We start from the raw sequence: 20,840 nt of genomic DNA on the forward strand, positions 1-20,840 counted from the left end.
TTTGGACCAGTTCCCTCACGTAACTCAACAAGCAGCCACCCATGCCCTAACGGCGGCAGAATGTGGCAGGGGCGAGGAGAAATGCTGTCAGCAGCCACACACACGTGGATCAAGTTAAAGCAAATGTGAGACTGAAGCCTAAATGGGTCAAAGAGAAAAGTACACGCTATCCCTACGTTTCCTCCTGCTTTGCTGCTACTGCTCCCAGCCCTCGCTGCTCCTGCTGTACAAGGAAGCTTACACTAAAGTCTGGCTTACCACAGTTTAAACAATTGCTATCATGCTCATTAGTTATTTGTCTATTAGAATGATTCAGGTAGTTTCAGATTCATTTTGGAAGAAAGAAAATACGGGGTTTTTTTATATCCAAAAGTTTAGCTAACTGAATTTTTTTACTTGCAGAAGATTTGCAGCTGTTTCAAAGTTGAAACAGCTGGAAAGCTGCACTACTGGCAAGAACTTTGAGCACACGTAAGATTAATGTAGCATAACCCATACCTGTCTCACATTAAGGGAATTGGAAAGAAAAAATTAAAATACCAAAAGCTTTTAGATAGTGGTGGGTTTTCATCATGCAAGATTTCCTTCTGAAAGCACCACCAGTTAGGCCTTGCTTTAATCTTCCTCTGTATTGTTTGGACAGCAATTTCTTTTTTAAATTACATTTTAAAGGACAGTTATTCTTAGAGATTTTTCTCTGTCTATACACATACAAACCTTTTCCCTTACACTTATCAATTACCAGTTGTTACTCTTGTCACAACAAGAAACGGAACATTTCTACTGTCACACAGCAATACTGCTGATCCAAGCACTACCTTCAACCACCCAAAATCATTCTTACATCACTGCAAGGAAAAAAAAAGAAAAATATTTGCTCATGGCATAATCTGGTAGTTTTGAAACGATCACTTTTTAAAAGTTTTAAAAACCTGGAATTCTAGCATTATGAGAATGATAGAACCTATCTCATAATTTTACAATGTAGAAAGCATTTAACTAACAAGCAACCATCATCAATCTACACAGCTAGAAAAATTCATTAATACAGCACAATATAGAAAAAAGAATCCACTACCTATCGGTAAAAGTTATCAGTATCTTTAAAACAAAACAAAAATGAAGACCAAACACAAAGGGATCCATTGCTGCAGTGGAAAACTTTGCAGATGCGAGCAGCATATAAATCAGCGCAGTGTTATCTGCTCGCTGACAGCCAGCTCTCCTGCCTTCCCTGCAGATCGGGGCTTTCGCGAGGCACACAAGAGTGAAAGCTGACAGGAGCCATTTTTCAGCCTTGCAAACACCATGGAAGCCAACAGGAGCCCCGGGAGTCACAGTGCAGCTCATGGATGAGGAGGATGCAGGAGCTGATGGTAACCCCTGCCAGAACTGCCACTGAGACCGAGGGACAGGAGCAGAAGTAATTGAGTTACCACAGCTGAACAATTACCACTTCCCAGCTGCACTGCAGCAGCCATTAGATAAGGTCACACATACTAAGATTGTTTAAAAAAGCCCCCCAAAACAATCTTCCTGTTTAATCCATACTCCCTGCTGTAAAAGCCAGTCCAGCCTTTCCCTCTTCCTGCCAAGAGGCCCCTGTTTATCCCTGTAAACCTTCCCTACTTTCCTTGTTCACCTTTAACACTCACCTTTTATAACATGTCTGAGAATTTACTTGTTCTCAGACATGTGCAGAACAATTTTCCTCTCCTAGAGCTCAGCCCTGCTCCTCTGCACACCAGTTGTTCTGTCAAAATACAACTGTTAGTGATAAGTTATTCCCACCCTCCATCATCCAACTGTGCAGGCAAGAAGGACCATAGAGACGGACACTAATACCCACTCTGCTCTCAGCCTCTACTTAAGGTTGCTGCTGCTTCCTCAGGACTGAAAAAGGCCTGTGAGCCCAAAGCTACTTTCAGGCTCTTGTTGTGGGGGTTTGTTTTTTGGGCTTTGGGGTTTTCTTTCCTTTCTCTACCCCTATAATTCCACATACAAATCTTAACAATGGGCAGTCTCTTCACATCCAGACCCTACCCAATTGGTAGTCAAAGAAGATGACACAGACATTTCCAAAGAAAAAAATTCATAAATATCAACTAATTGGCAAGCTTCTTAAATCATCAAAAAACTTGAAAATACAGTGAGAAGGCATCAAGGTAAAAGGATGGATAGAGAAGTAGTTGAGGAGGTGAAGAAAAAGAGGGAGTTATTAGAGATATCAAAGGGATAAGAGATAAAACATGATCTAAAAATGGAAGCAGAGAGGACTGAAATCAAGCAGGGAAAGGCACAGAGCTGTTACAAAAGCAAAAAAGACTGTACTAGGTTAATACTTATTTAAGGTATTTTTATATGAAGCTGACGAGTGGTCAAATACTTATTCCTTTATATGGAAGGGATAAGAAACCTGGCAGTTAGGTAAGACAGCATCAATCTTTATCCAGGCTGCAGCTAAAGAATTAAATTCCGCCCTTAGCTTGTCCCTGGCAGCTGAGTCCATCAGCTACAGCATTCATGCAAGCAGTGTGATTCTGCAGGGGCTGCTCTCCTTTAGCACCATAAACAGCCTATTTAGATCAAAGCTACAGCTGCCCTTGGTAATTGCACCTCTGTCCTGCCCAGAGATGACAGAAGACATTATGGACAGAGCTTCAGCCTCAACTTTGCATTTCCTTCCTTTTTAAACTAAGCATAACTGAAGGTTGCCACAAATCTCAGCTAAACCATGTAGTGAATCAGTGATGCCATTTATCAAGTCAGTCTCTAGTGGTATCTACTTCAGCCTGGAGTTGGAAAGAGATTTATGTTCAAAGAGAGAATGCACATATTTCAGGAACAGCTTTGTATTTCTTTAAACAATAACATTTATGCAAGTCAGACGTACAGACTGTTTCAGTAAAGAATAAAAACTATAATGCCATCTACATATTTCTAGAGAGCCAGTGTGGCCCTCTTAGAAAGTATTTGGCATATCTGAATAATATTTATCCATATGTTTGTGATGCCTTCCATTTATATGAGGCTACTATTTATGTATGGGATGTCCTACATCAACAACTGTTCGGGATGAGGAAATTCTCTCTAGACTTTGTTCCTCTCCTCTGGAGCCCTGATCACCCTAGAATAAAAGATTGAGAGCATGGCTGGGAAATAAGGGGTGGATATTCATAGACCAAGAAATTGAACTTAGAGCCTTCACCTAATTATCAGATATGATTTGTTAAGAGAAAAGCAAGAGATCACTAGACTTCTGGGAGATGAGGGAAGTTTAAGCCATAAATAGATATAAGCATGAGTTCATGCCTAAGGGCTAGTATCATGAAATTAAAGGGAAATGTAAGCACTATGTTAACAGGACCTTACAACAAAACTCACTGGACCTCATAATAGTTTCCCAAGGGAACTGGTGGAAACTCCCACTGCTCGGAACATATGAATCCAGTAAGGGCAAAACACAAGAAAAATTCATGATATGGAATGATTCTATAAAAGAAAAATGGGCTAAGATGATTTACTAGGTTAAAGGAAGTTCTTATGCTTTTGCAAAACTATAACCTTCAGAGAGAGGCTGCTTTGCATGACAGAATCATTCTGTATTCTGAGTGTACAGAACAAAGGAAAAAAATCCCTCCACCCTATTTCCCCAAATAGCCACCACTGCTGACTTGTACAACAGCCTCCAGCCTGCTCAGTTTGACACAGAACAACACAGACCCACTGTCAGTCACACAGAACAGCCTGACCTGGACAGCAAAGATCCACCTACTCAAGTTTCTGCCTCTTAAATTTTTTTTTTCCAGTCACCACTCCATTCTAGTTTTCCTAAATTAAATATTTATTAAATATGAAACTGCATTAATTATTTATTAAATATTGTATTAACAGCACATCCCATAAAAAAGCAAAAAAAAAAAAATCTCAACAATTGTTCATGCAATAACATCTGAGAAATTCTCTCCATAACCAAATCTTCAGATACCAACTTCCTTTGGTCTTCTCGACGATCCACTTACCTCCTGTGTACCAGTCCTTAGTAGTTAAAGAAAATTTTAGGTAAGCACAATTACATTTTTCTGTTCTTTATGTGCTGAACCTCAAAGATCAATTACAACAGGGCTTTTTCTGTGCAGCCTGACTCCAAGATAGGATGTGAGATCATCCATTAAACATATGCAAGACTATACGTATGCAAGACTAGATGCATTATTAATTCCTTTTCCTCTAGGTAATATGGCATAGTGAAAAATAGCTACCAGAGAACATACTGACTACTAAAGACTTAAACAGAAATCAGTGGATTTATGTGATGATTGCTATGCAGCACCCTAACAGATCTCATTAAATGAGACGTGGATTCTTCTCCCCTGATACTGCCACTGGTCCTACAGGATGCTCAACACAAGAAAGAGTATTGATTGCAACAAACCCACAAAATAGTTCTGAGACAAGCTCAGAGAATGATCTATCTGAATTTAACATTGCTTGGGTCTGACAACTGACAGGTCCAAATTTCACAGACTTTTCTGATTGGTGACAGTGTTTAGAATTTTTTTTTTTAAAATAAGCTGACTATAAAACACAACCTGCCTGAGAGTTTCAATCAGGCAGGTGCTGTGAACACCAAAATGATCTTTTTCTTTGACTTTGTGGAGCTGTAATCAAAGAAGCTGCCCTAAGGAATCACCTAACATCAGCATCATCTTGAACCTAACTAACATATTGCTTCAATACAGTCCACAGAGTAAATTCTATTTACTGACCTATTTCAAGATCCACAAAAATAAACAGATACTTCAATCAACTGCCTGCCTCAGACCTGAGCAGCTCCTCACTGAAGGCCTCAGAAGTTCTATTGCTACATTCATCAGCCTCAAGGACCATGTTTCCCCTCTGCAAAACAATTATAATCTGGCCCTTCCTACCTTTTGTATTTCACTCAAGTGTTATGAAAACCAGAGAGGCTGATGGAATTCTGCCTAGCTTTGTGCAAGATAACCTTACATCCACATATCCGTGTCCCTGGCAGCTACCACAGCAACAGGACACACCAAAGTTCACATTTCCCTGTGGTCAAATGCCATCCTACTGCACTGTCCTACAACCAGAAGCATAGGTGATGCTTTGTTTAATCCAGCTTTTATTATCTTAAGCACTCCACTCCTACTAAAAGCCGTTCCCCTATGGATGGGAAGCTGAACTTGGCACAACCAAACATTTCTGAGGGCCTCAAATCAGCTGTGGTTTTACCCTCTAGCAACAGTGACTGTTACCGTTTTGAAATCACAGCACTCTAACATCTTGTTGCAAGTGGTTGTTATTATGTCGTTTCCCTTTTATGCTTTCTACATACTGAATCAGGAATGGATATCCGACACTAGAATCCTTCTTAGCTTAACAGGGAGCGAGTGCTTCAGGAGATGGAAAGCCACACACAATTCTCTATGCTGAGCCATGGAGGCAGGTGACAGCCCTTGACTTCTGCTGCAAAATCCAGAGGAGACAATTCCAAATTCCAAATTTACTTTTTAAGAACTCAATTTTCATTTCCATGCAACTGCTTACACTCCCTTATGCTCTCCTTTATCTTCTGTTTTCCTAGGATATTGAATTTGGTATTTAATACTCAGTGTCACCGTAATCCCACAACTTGACTTTGCTGGCACGACAAATCAGTGTTTCTCAGAAATCCAAAACAATCTCAAAGCTTTTTTTTTCCTCTATGTCAAAAACCTTGATCAACATCAAGTTTCCTCTTCTTCTTAAAGGTGGAATCAAACACTGCAATGATCTCAGAATGAAATTTATCATACATGTCAGATCAGAAAGTAAAGAGCAATGCTGGGGGAAACAAATTACCCACACATGCAGTAGGAAGACTGTGTAGCTGATGGCAAAAAGAACATCTGAGCACCGCTGTAATTCTGCAAAATGAACATTTTTTCTATGCCTAGTTCCCCCAGATCTATAATAGGCTGCAAACTTCCCTTGAGGAGACCATCTGCCATCAATGCATGGTGGACACACCATGGACAGAGAACACAAAGAGACAGAAGTATGTTTATGATCCACAGGATGTCTAACAACTTTATTTTGACCAAAGCTACAGATACTCATTTGCTCTCAAGAAAGAAGCTGGCAGCAAGCAAGAGTTAACTTTTAGTATAGGGCCAGCTGGAATAACACAGACCACTCAGACAACAAACGTCACCTCACAAGCACCCTGGATTTGTTCCAAAAATCACTTGAAAAGTGGTATTCTTTCTTGACACGCTCAAGGACTGATTCAGCTTGCACCAGAAGCAGTTTTTTGTGGGTTTTTTTGTGCTTGTTAGGAACCATAGTTTCTAAATCTACTTTGAGATGCCTTTGAATAGTCTCAAGATACACGTTTTCCCACAGTATCACTAAGCAACCTTGTAAATTATTTTCCTTGAATTTAAGTTTAAAAACAAGATTTCATGTAGCTAAATATGTCAGATTACTTCCCCACCTACCTTCTAAAAAGAAGAAACTTTAGATACAGCAATATATTTTTTAAGGTGAAAAGAAACAGTATTTGCACAGCTATTCACGTACATTAGCACTGCTATGAAATCACTTACAAGATTTCTGCTGACATTCAATAATTTTATTTCTAGCTATTCTCCCTGAGCCTTCACAATGAGGGAACAAGCAAACATAACACCTGCTTGGATTTGGCAAGCTGCAGAGGGCTCAGGATAATAAGGCAACCCCTCTAAAATCTCCTAATTTATAGATGCTGATTTGCTGGCAATAGGAGGACAGCTTCATCCTCACCTTTGAAAATTAATATGAATTTGGATTAGCAAATTGTGAGGATTCATCTCACATTTAAAATGGAGGCTGGTAATTAGAGAGGAGTGAATAATAAATTAAGAGCTATTAGTGATTTACTGCATTTTCATATAAAGTCTGTTTCCTCTCTTCACAGCAAATGTAGGGTAAAAAGCAGGAGAGGACACACAAAAACCTCAGCCTGAAGACTAATTCAACTGGACCAGCTGCGTCTGTACTTTTCATCATTTTGACTTTTTGTAAGAGTATTTTCCCTATCCTTCTTGGATTACAAGAAATCTGCTTTTTTCTTTCATAATAAATCAGTAAAATAGCAGAGGATGAAGTTGCCAGTGACAGTTGAAAGGGGAAATCCAGCATTCCCCCCCCACCCATCCCACCACCACCCCTTGCACCAGCTCCCAGTGCTCTTAAGTCTTTGTGCTGAGACACAAGGGAAAAAGACAAACAGTAGTTTTTTACAGGCATCAGCCAGAGCAAGAAAGAGAGGTGACACAAGCCTTGGCAAGAACGGCAGCCACAAGCCTTGAGTGAAGCTCATCAGTAACACACACCTTCTATGCTTTGTCTAAGATTATAGGAACATCATCAGATCACAGAATGGTTTGGGCTGGAAGGGACCTTAAAAATCATCAAGCTCCAGCCCCCCTGCCATGGGCAGGGACACCAGACCAGGTTGCTCCAAGCACCCTCCAACCTGGCCTTGAACACTTCCAGGGATGGGGCAACCACAACTTCTCCAAGCAGCATCAGCCAGTGTCTCACCACCCTTAAAGGGAAGAATTTCTTCCTAATATGTAAACTAAACCTGCCCTCCCCTTCAGCTTAAAGCCATTCCCCCTTGTCCTGTCAGTATATGCCATGAGAAAAGATATCCACCTCCTAATCTAATTTACAAATTGTCTTTTCCCATATAGAAGTATTTCTATGAATCTGAGCTTGCACGCATATGCACACATGTCCAACGGAACCAGAAATGCATCACCTGGCTCTGACAGACTCTGGAAATAGTACCAAGATGACTTTTAAGGATGATCACCCATGCTTTAGCACCTGTGTTAACTTGTGAGAGTGTGGCTGGAAAACACAATATTTATGTCTCCCTTTTAGACAAGATAATGTGATGCTTTCTAAAAAAGAAGGACACAGAAGGCGGCTTTGTCTTATATATCAATTTTGTAAGGACAAGAAACAAGCAACCTCAGGTTCCTTAGCTCTATATTGTTATCAAAGAAACCCTTAAGCCTCAGACCAGACCTAATGATCAGTGTCTGCAGAGCAACCTATTCTCAGAAGTTCATCCTAAGTGGATGGACTACAAAACAAAGTAGCAAATTCCTACCGTAAAAATGTACAGAGTGCTTTTTCTGAATACTGATTTAGAAGAGCCATCAAATAGCATATCTAAGCTACAATGGAAACACTAATCAATACATTCTTTCTAAGGAATGACAACCATACAGGAGAAGGTGTGGGTGTAATTCCTGTACATCCTAAGTGATTCCACAAACCCAGCTCTGTGTCTACCTCAGAAACTGGAACTGATTCTAATCTGCTTTCTTAATAATATGCATTTCATATTATACTACCCAAAAGTACAAATCATCGACTGAGTGGTACTAGGGCACATAAAGGCAGAATATACAGCTTTCTTCTAAAAATCCCATTCCTAATTGATTTTATTAAAAATTCATTTATATGCTCATTTGCATAATATAACTTCTTAGGGAGTCACACATTTGAATATAATTAGCCACTTGTTTTGCAGCATTCAGTGCTAATGACCTTTCCTTGAAGAAAGATCCATGTTTGATTTCTCTATTGTTCAAACTTAGGAGAAGCCTCTTTGGGTAGAAAACGCAGGAATCCTCTGAACTGACTTTAAACACCTAAGCAATCAATGGCCTTTCCAATTAATTTTCGCTGTGTTTGTTTGGGACAGCTTTGTTGTAACAGCATGAAGGCTTTAAATCTTGGTGATTAAAGCCATCTTCTAGGTACATACTTGGTGTCCCAAACAGAAATGCCAAGCAAATACAGCTCCTGCTGACATCCAGGGTAGGTCTACACAGCATGGATCAAAACCAGGCTTAAGTATGCTAAACCCAGCTTGCCACACTGGAGCCTGTGTTTGAGGAGACCACGCTGTATTTCTCTCTCTGCTCTTTAAGTGTCATTTGGTTATAATTTCTATTAGAAAACAAAGTCAAAAGAAAAATCTCTGTGTAGGAAATAATAACATTCATTTTTCAAGTGTTGCATTCTTAATGTAGGAAATTACATCTAAAATTACAGCAGTAATAATGCCTTCAGGAGGGGTATGCATTTTAGAATTTTGCTCCCCCTCCTGCAATTACTTAAACTTCCTTCATTTCTATCTACGTTTAGCACTACTTAGGTTTAGTCTAAGCAGCCTAGTACTTAGCTGTTTTTATTGTCCAAAACAATTTAATTATTTGAGTACAAAGAGGGGAAAACATCTTCATCTAAAGGAATAGTTTGCAACTTTAAACTCATGATTTCCCATTCCACATTTAACCATAAAAAAACAGTTCTGCAAAGCCTTAGGAAAAAAGCAACTTTCTTTACACCTCTAATTACTTCACAACGGCTGAGGAGAAAAAAATTGCTACATTTTATATATATGTTGCAAGATTTTTTTCTAAATAAGAGAAAAAGCATTACATTTACTGAAGATATTGAAAAGAAATTGTGCATTAGGAGCCTGGATTTCTTTTTTTTAAGAGAGTCTTTCCAGAGCAGACTGGAGTTCCTGCCCTTCCAAATTCACCAGGTTCAATTACATCTCATTCATGAAACAGGTTATGCCCAGCTTATGAAGAGACATCACTCTTCAGCCTTTCACCTTTGCTAAAACATTCAATACTTGCGTATTACGCTCCTTTATTCCTTATTGCAAGCCTTCATAACCTCAGCACCCAAAAAGGAATCACACTGTCTACAACCCAGACATGGTCCCACACACACAGCATCCAACCTCCTGAATTATCCCACGTAACATTTTCACATGGTCATAAACCGTGTGAGAGAAAATTCCTCTCTGAGCAGCTCTCACAAGAGCAAACCCAAGATTTTCAGAAAAGGCTCTACTTTAAAGACATGGTTAAAGAATGAAGTTCTCTTTCTCACCACTCCTCCCATGTAATTACACTTGAATAAGTATGGCAAAGGCAGAATTGAAACTTATTTTCCAGGCATGTTTTGAGCTGTGTGTAACAGCACCACCTGGTGATTGAGGCTGTAAAGGATTCTGAACACATCCACTAAGTTTAGGCATAGTCATCAGCACAGAAGAAGAGCTTGCAAGTCTGGTTGTGTATAATTTGGCATTTATTTCCCATTAAAAATACATGTAATTTTTACCAGCAAATGGTAAACTTTTGTGATTCTTTTAAAAAATTATTCAAACTCCTCAGACCTAGTATCAGCTGACTTCTGATAGTAAGTAAGGAAAACTTTCGACATAGGAACATTCAGTTTAGTAAAATACAGTAACTGGTTCAAATGTTTTAACATACTAGGTTAACCAAATGATTTTTTAATGGTTTGCTTTTTAGTTCAGACACATGGAAAAGCCACCTCAGAACCAGAAACAGTCAAGTCTGGGTTACTAAAATACTTGAAAAATATCAAACTGGATGTCATGTATGCTGTATTTTCTAAACTGATTAATATATAAACAGAATTAGCATTTGGGTCCTAAAAGGCATTACAAATTTTACTGCTGCTCCACTGAAGCATCGCAGAACATCTAATACACATTGCTGGAAAAAATCCTTAGGGATCCTGAAACGAAAATATACTCCCCAAAGATGTCACGAGCGACAAGAATTCTGTTAGAGCTAAGCATTTCTTCTTCATCACTCCTTTTTAAGATGTGACTAAATTAGCACAGCCTGCACACTCTGGGGTGTGTGCTGGGAGGAGGGAGGGGGAGAAAACGGAAGATATCAAGGCCTGAGGCACTTCAAGCAGAGAGCATCCATCTGCCAGCAGCAGTCAATGAACAGAACATTTCTAAAAACCTTCCCACTCATATTAAGTCAAGCCAAAAGAACAAAAAACACCTTCCTTCACTCTGACTGTGCAGGACTGAACGTAACATGACAGTGGGTTATATATAAATGTTTAAAAAAACACTAAGAGAAAAAAGAAAGAGAGGAGCTCACTACGCAGCTCTGTGTTTAGCCTCTCCGGCTGCAGAACAGGTTTAAGAGGCTCCTGCTCATCTCTACGTCACCCATTCCCTCCTCCAGTCTGTGGTGGCATGTGGAAGAGTGAAATGATAAAAGGAAAACAAGAAAAGGAAAAAAAAAAGTGTTGGTTCTTTTTTGGTTTTTATTTTGCTTGTGAAACCCAGATGCTTTCACTGTCCCAATAAAGAGGTGCATTGCCCAAGCTAAGGCCCAGCATATTTGGATGAAGGGGGTGGGAAGGGGCAGTCAAGGGATGGGAAAGGCTGGGATTGAACTGGCTTTGCTGTTACAAGGTGCCTATCGTGGACCTGGACCCCAGAGCTGCAGGACTGTGATGGCAGTGCCACTCAGAGGAGTTCCCAACACTTTACACAACAGCTCCTTCCCAGCCACACACCACACCAGCCCAGCCCTCTGCGCTGCACACAACTGCAGGGAGGGCAGCAAACCCCAGACCAAAGATAACTTGCCTGTGTGTGCAGAGTTGTTGTTCAGGCTAGGACCAGACTTTGGTTTTGACATTTTTAGTGGTTTCTTCTTTTGAGCAGGGGGCTGACATAGGTCATTCTGCTAATAAATTTGCTGGTCTGGCTGTACTGGACACAGGAAGCTCCTGCTGACACACATTTCACACCTGATACAGACCCCAGTAGTTTCTGAATTTTTTCTGTTGTTATTTCTACAGAGGTCCAGAAGTTTAATGCTGTGGCCATTATTTCAGAAAAACGATCTTCAAAAAAAATGCACTAGCTCCAAAAGCAAATCACGCTTGCAGACCCTCGGGCTTAAGGAATGCTTTCCTGTACTGTCACATCACCAGCGCTCCAATTTATTCCACAGAGCAAAACAAGAAGCACTTTCAACACATGACAAGAACTCAGCACTATCAGAGAACACAGCATTAAAAAGCAACAACAACCTTCCTCCTCTCAAGTTTTGAGCCACAGTGCCTATAAAATGACACAAACACTTCAAAACTCACGTTTCAATGTTTAGAACAGTCTTATGCCACAAAAGTGACATACACATTCCTTCATTATCAAAAAAAAAAAGCAGCAGTTACATGGAACTTAAAGCAAAACTATATTACCTGGAGTATATTTTAAGCTTGTCTAACAACATTGCAAAGCCAAAATGGCTTAATTCAGATGCTTGTTAGAAGAGACACATTACTAGCACTGAAATTTATAGATATTACTAGAGGGGGAGGAAAGAGAGAGACAGTTGCCTATTTTCTGCCACACTGTACAAGAGGGAAGATAAACCTATTAATACCCAAGTTCATTTCCTTGTGAATAGTCCTATAAAAAGCAAATGTTTTAAAAAACATTAGCCTACTAAGTAAACTATCCTTAAGTACAGGATTGCTCTCAAGAGAAATGACAGGTTTCAATTACCTACAAAAGGCTGCAGGGAGATAAATCTCCACCAGTGAATTCCACAAATGGGATCAGTATCGTACTACTCTGTGCCACAGAGAAACTGTCAAATTTAGCAGGGAGAAATTTGGAGATACAGAAGGCCAAAAATTTAATATCCAAGCAAGAAGTTTCACAAGTGTGCAGAACTTTAGAGGGCATTTCTTCTCTTGTTTGATAAAATGAAGGAGAGTTTTGTGCTTCCCTGCCACAAGAGTTCTCTTGCCCACAGCTAGCTAATAAACCAAGAGACAGAGCAGAGACTGGAGAGGAGACAGAGCAAAGGAATCATGAAAGATGCTTTTAACTCCAGAGACACAAACAGGCCAGTTCAAAGCAGCTGAACATGCAAATATTTCTAGTTATTAGTTAAGACAACACAAGTCATGTTAACTCATTTGATTAAGACTAATTTTATTTTTTTTCAACTTCAAAGACAACCTTGAAATTTAAAAGAAAAAGTAACATAGACTGTCCTCAGTGACAGGACAATCTCTCTGTTTACTCAGTCACATACAGACTGAACCAACACCTCTGAGGAATTTTAGAAATGCCTTTTCTAATTTTTCCCTTTTCTGGCTAAGCAAACACAGGAACAGAGTTGGGAAGACCAGCAAAGTTTGACTCACATATTTCAACCCAGTGGAATGCTGTACTCAAAGTTTTAAGTTGTCAGTCATCCTCTGGGCATTATCTCCAGCAGATCCTCTACTTGTAAAGGATCCCATATCTTCTTAGAAACATAACAAATCTCATTAAAGGACATATGGATTCTTCTCTATTAAACTGTCCCTATAAGGATAAAGAGCACATCAAAAGCATCTCCAAGACAGGTACTTTATTCTTCATTCCCCAGTGAAACACAAAAATGGCTAAGATTTATGACAATAAAAATTTTCAAACTTCAACTCAAGTAGAAACTAATTAATCAATGTATAAAAGGTTGTACAAAAGGTTGTCCCAGATCAGCTGATTAACTCAACTGGTCTTTTAACAAAGGTAACTGGAGATGATGAAGTACAGGGTCTCATTAGCAAAATGAGATTGAAGAGATTCTCCACGTGCTTAAGGAGAAGTCAGAGTACCAGAAGGATCCCAGCTTCCTCAGAGGTCTCTGAATCAAACTCTAGAGTAATAGGGAAACAGGCAGGGAAATACAGTTTGCTGCTTTTACCCAAATTCTTGGAGTAACTCATGCTGGCTAAAGAGTAAGTTTTCTGCCCCTGAGGTTTTTTGTTTGTTTTCCTTAATTAAGTTTTTTCCCATCTCTTCAAGTCTTTGCTGATTACCTGCAAACACAGTTACCTGCAAACCCTGAAGATGAAGCTCTGAGAAAAGTGTGCAAGATACTGAGATGCCCTGAAGACTCAGCCACCAGGAAGTCCAGCATCAAGCTTTGGTTTGTGCTGCTAGAACTTACCAGAGCCTGCATCAAAGCAGAGGACCAGGAAAGCCCACACTTACTGACATCCAAGCAAGCCTCAGAAGCACAGAGGTCCAGCAAGCTGAAGTCAAACACAACAGCCCAGTAACACGAGGAAAATTCCTGCTGAATTGTTGTGATCAGTAACAGCAATCACAAATGTGAAAGGGCAAACAATCGGGGAAAACAACATTCCTTTAAAAATCGTTTGATGAAGAAGTTAGTAACCAAAGAATTAGCATTCCAGGTCACAATTTTCTGCATTCCTGGCTCTGGAGCATGTTCTGATGAGAGAGAAAGAGTAATGAAAGTCAAGAAACACTTATTCAAGAAACAAATATGTGAGTGTTATGGCTAGGACACATCCACGGTTTAGCAGATGCTGGAGAGGATGGATCTACAAGACAGGAGGAAAGCAAGCTGTGAGTGGCCTCAGTGGGAAGAAGTTTGAACTTGTTAACATGCAGAAGGGCAGAACAGTTGGATGACTGTTCTGCAATTTGTAGTTCAGTTTTGGCCATGTTAACTCTATGTCAATAAGGAGATACACAAATACAGACAGATTCAGCAGACACCAAAGCCTACAATTCATCACCCTTATCTTCAGAGATGAGTGACTGGGCTTAGTCAATATAGACTTCCTTTCAGTGAGTGAAGAGAAACAGACGCTTCAGAGAATGAGTCATTGACTTCCTTTCGGATTAAATTAATCACACCCGAAATCTGCCTGCCTCTATGCAGAGCCTCTGAAAGGAGAAGAGAAACAGGAGCTCATACAGACATCTAAATTTTGCCACCCATGTCCAGCCATGACATGGGTGGTGGAGATGTAAGAGTTATGTTCAGGTTGAAGACGTTTACCAAGGGAAAAATGTTGTACTTGAAACATTAACCACCAAACAAAACAAAAGAAATCCACCAAACAAAACAAAACCACCAAACAACAAAAAATCCACCACCCAACAAAACACACCCCCACACAAAAAACATGTAATATCATCCCAAATGAAAAGGAGAAGATGCCCCCTTCTCCTCCTTCAAAGAGAGATGGGGGAAGTTAACACATGTAATGTGAAGATGAAGGAAATGGATGACAGAGAAATTGCTAATGATAAAATGATAACAGAGGACTCGTAAGGGACAAAGCAGTATATAGATCAAAGGATAAAACTGAAGCAATGGTCTGGCTAGAAGAGGAAGTCTTTCAAAGCCTTAGTGAGTAAAGAAATTTAGGAAGATATGAGGCAAAACCAGAACAGGAGGACTTTAAGCAATGATTAGTTTAAAAGACAAGAGAAAACTTGATGTGGTGCTAATAAACACAGAGATGAGAGGATTAGGATTAGCCTTCTATTGCAACAGAAATGACGGCAAAGAAGGGCAAGATAACGGCAGAGAGCTTAGACTATAAATTTCATTATTGAAATCAAAGCCAGGGACAGGAATTGATACAGGAGGAAGAGTCAAAGAAAAGATTGTATCTAACAAAGGAAAGAGTCTGGAAGACTTCAAAGCCTATGCTGCAAACTACAAATTCACTGGGGAGTTACAGACACATTGTGGAACAGCTCATGTGCCTGGAGTAATGAGATGGATGGTTACAGGCTCCACAGAAGGACAGACTGGGAAGGTGACAGGGATTCATTCTATACAAAGGAACAACCTGAAAGTGTGAAGCTCTGCTGAAAAATGACTGACAGGCTAATAAAGAATAAACAGGTCTGGATGACAGGTGAGACCAAAGGAAACAGCCACGAGCACATGCCATAAACCACCTGATCCTGAAGATGAAGCCTTCTTTAGAAAGCAGGAAGACCTCCAGATTCTCATGGTGAACTGCATCTACCCCACAGCTGCACAGGAACCACAGTGGCTCACAGGTAATCCAGTGGAATTCCAGAGCACATCAGGAACAGGTCAAGTAGAAGCTGTGATACACTGACTACTATTTGGAAAGGAAGAAGTGGTGGAGGATGTAAAGTCTGATGGCAGTCTTGGTTACAGCAACCTAAGATATACAGATCTTGAGGGGTGTGAGGAAAATGGGTAGCATAATTACAACACTGGACTTCAGAGGGCTTCAGTTGGTTCAGAGAAGACGTAGGCAACTATCCATGGTAAAGAAACACTGCATGAGGGCTCCCTTAATCATAATCTGCACACACAAGTTAATTTGATTTGATGGGATACATCTGAAGATGCAAAGGGAAACAGTAAAAAGAGTACTCTCTGCCATCTGTAAAAGGTTGTAGGAATTTGAAAAGGTTCTCTCTAGACTAGAAGGCAGCAAGCATCAGGCTTCTCTTGCAGATGGAGAAGACGCCAGAGATGAGTCAGGGTCCTCTCAGCCTCTTGGAAGGCTACAAATCTACCTGGAAACCATTTCCAGACACACAAAACCCATGAAGGTTACCAGGATTTGCCAGCACAGATTCAATGAGGGTAGATCATGCCCAACTGCAACAGCCAGAATGCAGCCAAATAAATTCTAACTACAGCCCTTCCCTCATCCCATTTCATCATTCTCCCTGGCAGGCAAACTGCAGAGATCTGGACTAGGCCAGGGAAAAGCAACTTGGGTGAAAGGCTGGCCTGGTTCAAAGAGTAGTGCTCAGCACTTTCACCATAGACTTACAACTGTGATTGATACTGGGGTCAATACTGTTTAATGCCTTCATTAACAACATGAACAATAGGCCAGGAGGTTTCCTTTGCCAGCCTACAGATGACATCCCATGGATTGGAACAGTGGCCAATATGCTGATGGGCAGAGCGCTATTCAGAGGAATCTTAAGATGCGGCAGAAATGAGCTGACAGAAGCCTCATGAGCCAAATGCAATCTTCTGCACCTGGGACAGAAGAACTGCAGGGCAAAAACACAGGCTGAGGACTGTTTGATTTTTTTGCAGAAAAGGGTCTAGGTTCCTCATGGACAAAAAGCTGAACATAGCTCAGCAGCACCCAATCGCAGTGGTGAAGGTTAACTTCATCCCAGAGCCACGTTATTTAGACGGCAGCCAGCAGATCCAGAGAAGTGATTATCATCTCCTGTTGAGCACCTGTGAGACTATATTTAGAATACTTTGTCCAGCTCAGGACTCCTCTGCAGAAGAGGCATTGGCATATTGGAGCAAGTCCAGCAGAGTCCCTATGATGATTTGGAGACTGCAGCACATGGGTAAGGCCAACAGATGAATTTGCTGAGTCTTAAGAAAGATGAGGGAGAATTTTCTTTGGTGCTTTCAGCTTTGCAGTAGGAGGTTATAAAGATGGAGCCAGAGCAGCATTACCAGAGATGTCCAGCAAAAGGGCAAGAGGCAAGAGCCTCTATTTCATCAAAATAAGTTCTGACTCAACACAAGGAAAAAATTCCTCACAGTGAGGGGTACCCAACCATTGGAGAACAGAGTGTGCAGGGAAACTCTGTCATATCTTTCCTTGGTAACAACTGGAGCTCAGCTACCCTAGGCCCTCAGCAGCTTAATACAACTTCAAAGCCACTGTTTTTTCAGACTCCAGAGGTCTCTTCCAATCTCAGTTATTCTAGGATTCCACTACTCTCCCTTCCCTTGCTGTTTTAGTTTTGTTAAACAGTGTTCTCTGTTCCTCTCCTTTGGATACTTCTGTTCTTCAAATGTGTAATATAATGTCTTGGTCTAATTCACAATGAATAGTTCTGGGAGGAAGCAGAACCCTCCATAATCACTTGTAACAAACCAGCTATGAAATGAGTGATGACAACAAACATTAAAGAATTAAGCAAATAGTGTAAATGTAAACAGCAAAAAATGCATTACAGAACATCTTCAGAAACACTTTCCCATTTAACATTAAAATACTGTTAGCCATGTTTTGGTATTTAAGAGGACTGAGGGAAAACACATATTCATTTAAAGAAATAATTAAAAACGCAGCACAACAGTTCAGAAATTGGATTAAGCTAGATGCAGCTGCAACCTTCAAACTCAGTTTAAACCAAATTTGAATACCTGCAACTGAAGCTTTCAAGTTATAATCATACCATTGACCCTCCTTTCCCTCTTCCTTTTTTTCTCTGGTCACTGAAGCCTATTGAAAGTATCAGAGCTCCAAGTCAAGAACAACTACCTTTTAACAACGACTCTGACACAGATATAATGAGAGCAGATTGTCTGCAAGGAAACAAGAATAAACTGGCTATTTAGAGAGATTATGTAATGCAACACGGAACTGTAAAATGGGATTTAAAGAGACATCACTCTGCATTTTAGTCCTGGAAGTAAGTGTTGACCAGTACTGTAGAAATTTGAAGAGGATCAGGAACAGAGAAAGATATCTTGTAAAACAGTCCCCACTCTGAGCTGGTATTTTATTCATAATTCTTCTTTTTCAGAAGATCAGCAGTATTTAGATATTTTGCAATATCCCTTAAAACAAAATTGAAGCTGAAACACCACATCATCTCATGTGTGAAGGTTTTTACTACAAAAATTAAGTCTGTATGTACAGATACAAAGTATTTTGTGGGTCTGAGCTTGTTGAACTTGTGGAGCTTCGTACACTCAATTAGCACAGTACTGCACTCTGAAAATCAAAGTGATTATGAACAAATACAACAGTATTAAATCTTCCCTGCATAAATATTTTAGCAAGTGTAAACAAGACTCCAGTTTCTGTAAGCAGCCAATTCCCAAACAAACACACACAAACATCAGCTGCTTCAGCAAAGAAAGGGAGAAATTGAATGGCCATGCCCTACTGCATTATAAATAGGGAGGAAAGGTACAGGTGTGGTAAGGGAGACTAGTTCTGTGTAATGGACATTCCTACACAAACCTGAAAATGACAAAATGTTCAAGGTTTGCCTGTGGCTTTTGTTAAGATCATAAATATACATATTTATAAAAACACCAATGCACATCATGATTTTGTAGAAGAGTCCAGAACTGATGAGCAGCTGCTGAGAGATTTTACTTTTGCATTTCTTCACTTTAGAATGCATGAAAAAAAAAAACTTATTACCTTATGCATTCTAATGCAAAACTGTTTTTCATCTAATTCTAAATATCCTTTCATTAAAAGCCTCAAAAACCAGCAGCATCATACATTCAGCCAAGCCCAGCTGCTTTGCTGGTAATTAAGAGACAGTGAGTCCAGACCTCCTTCCCACCTCCCCTGGAAAAACAGACTTTACAGTAAGGAGGAATTTGGCCCACACTTCATGAGGAAGGAGTGGGGGAATGGAGGGATAGCAGAGGGAGGTGGTTGTTTTTTAAAACCCAGCCAGTCCCTGCTCCATGGCTGGACTCTTCCCCGCACCACGTCAGACCCGCAGGTTGCTGGCAAGCAGAGCAGGCACACAGCAAGACCTGCCAGCGCTCTCAGACCACACACAGGCTCTCAGCTGCTCTCCAGCACACTGGGGACTTCCATCCACAGCCCATCCCTGCTTCTCAGGGCCTGGCTCTTCCCTCCACCAAGAGCCTGCATGGAGCACCAGCAGTACAGGAGAGATCCGTGCTCTCACAGCACCGAGGGCAGCAGCAGCCCAGGCCTCCCTCATGGGCTGTCCTGCACCAGCATCCCCACGGGAGCGAGTTCCAGCACTTCATCTGCAGAACAGGTAACTTTGGAAATGCCAACATAGTGGCACTAGCAAATAAATAAGTAGCTCGACACTTTTTATAACTGTTCATTTTTCATACAGCCAACTAGCAGTGCACTTCAGTTTCGCCCAATGAACAACTCCATCCCTCTCCTCTAAAATACGTACGGTAAGTTCATTTACATTGCTACACTTTCAAGTCTAACCATGATGGATATTTAACATAATTTCACCCCCAAAAAAAAAAGCCATGATCATGGGCCCACAGTGACAGGGTGAGATTTTGTAAGCTCATTGCCATAGCTCAATTTGCAATTAAAAACTATGTAAAGCCAGAAGTGTGATTAAAAGCAGCAGACAACCGCCTCATTATAAAGAGGCAGAAAAGAAAAGCCTTTCAAACACCAATTGCTCTACCTGAAATATCAGCTGCTGTTGTCATGCCTGGGACTGAGCAAGAACATCACTTAGCTCACTGAAAAGAACTTTCCCAGAGACAGATTGGCAGCATGACAAATGTAGTTTGGCTACAGAAATCAAAGACCAAATACTTGTTCCTTATATAAAGGATAGACAGGAAAAAAAATAGAAGAAAACCTGCAAAGAGCTTCAGAGAGGTGTAACTAGAAAAGACAAATTATTTTCCTGTTTCAAGACTGTTTGGGAGATAAGTTCATTTAAAGCAACTAAAATTTCTTGTATACAATGCTGATATAGTTAAGCCAAGTCACAATCATTGTTTTTGATCAGGGAGGCCCCCCACACAAAAGCTGTGGGGAAGGAAGATGCTCAGACATATTCCCCAACAAACACTCATCCAAGAAAAAAGCTGTGTTTAGATTCTAGAAAAACGCCTACACTGTCTTTACTTGTGATTACCTTTTGGCAGAACCAAAAGGGCTTTTGAAGGATTCAAACACTCCACGAAGCAACAAGACAGATTTCCTTCCATCAGCACTTTACTTTTCTACAATTACAGACAACTGTGAAGTTCTTATGCACAAAAAGCCAATTTATTTTTAAAATGCCTGTTCAAAATTACAGTTTTGATTAAAGTGCCTTAATCCAAAACCAGACTTCATTAAGGTTAGTGGCTTTATCCCACTGCTTATATAGGCTACATGTTAGACAGGAAATTTAAACTTCCTAAGATAGTAACTTCAGACCTGACACTGACACTAGCTCACCTAAAGAACAAGCTTTACTTTGCCAAACAAACAGGGCTTAATACTCTTAAGTAAAAACAGCTGAAGAAAAGATTCTGCATATAAAACAATCTGTATATACATCAGCTAAGTAATGCTGGGTAGAGTAATCTGACTGTATTTCAATGGCACAGATCAATCTTAACCTGTCTATATCTATGAAGATA

At 40.3% G+C, this 20,840-nt stretch overlaps 1 protein-coding gene across 1 annotated transcript in view; it reads right to left on the reverse strand.

Annotated features, from left to right (window-relative positions):
• Window positions 1–20,840, reverse strand: part of BRF1 (BRF1 general transcription factor IIIB subunit) — a 172,230-nt gene that overhangs the window by 136,332 nt on the left and 15,058 nt on the right. The gene's annotated exons all lie outside the window — the stretch shown is intronic.

The sequence above is a fragment of the Pseudopodoces humilis genome, chromosome 7 (genome assembly GCF_049639895.1).
Source record: "Pseudopodoces humilis isolate 2021_Gansu_Grassland_sample_001 chromosome 7, ASM4963989v1, whole genome shotgun sequence".
Taxonomy (NCBI): domain Eukaryota; kingdom Metazoa; phylum Chordata; class Aves; order Passeriformes; family Paridae; genus Pseudopodoces; species Pseudopodoces humilis.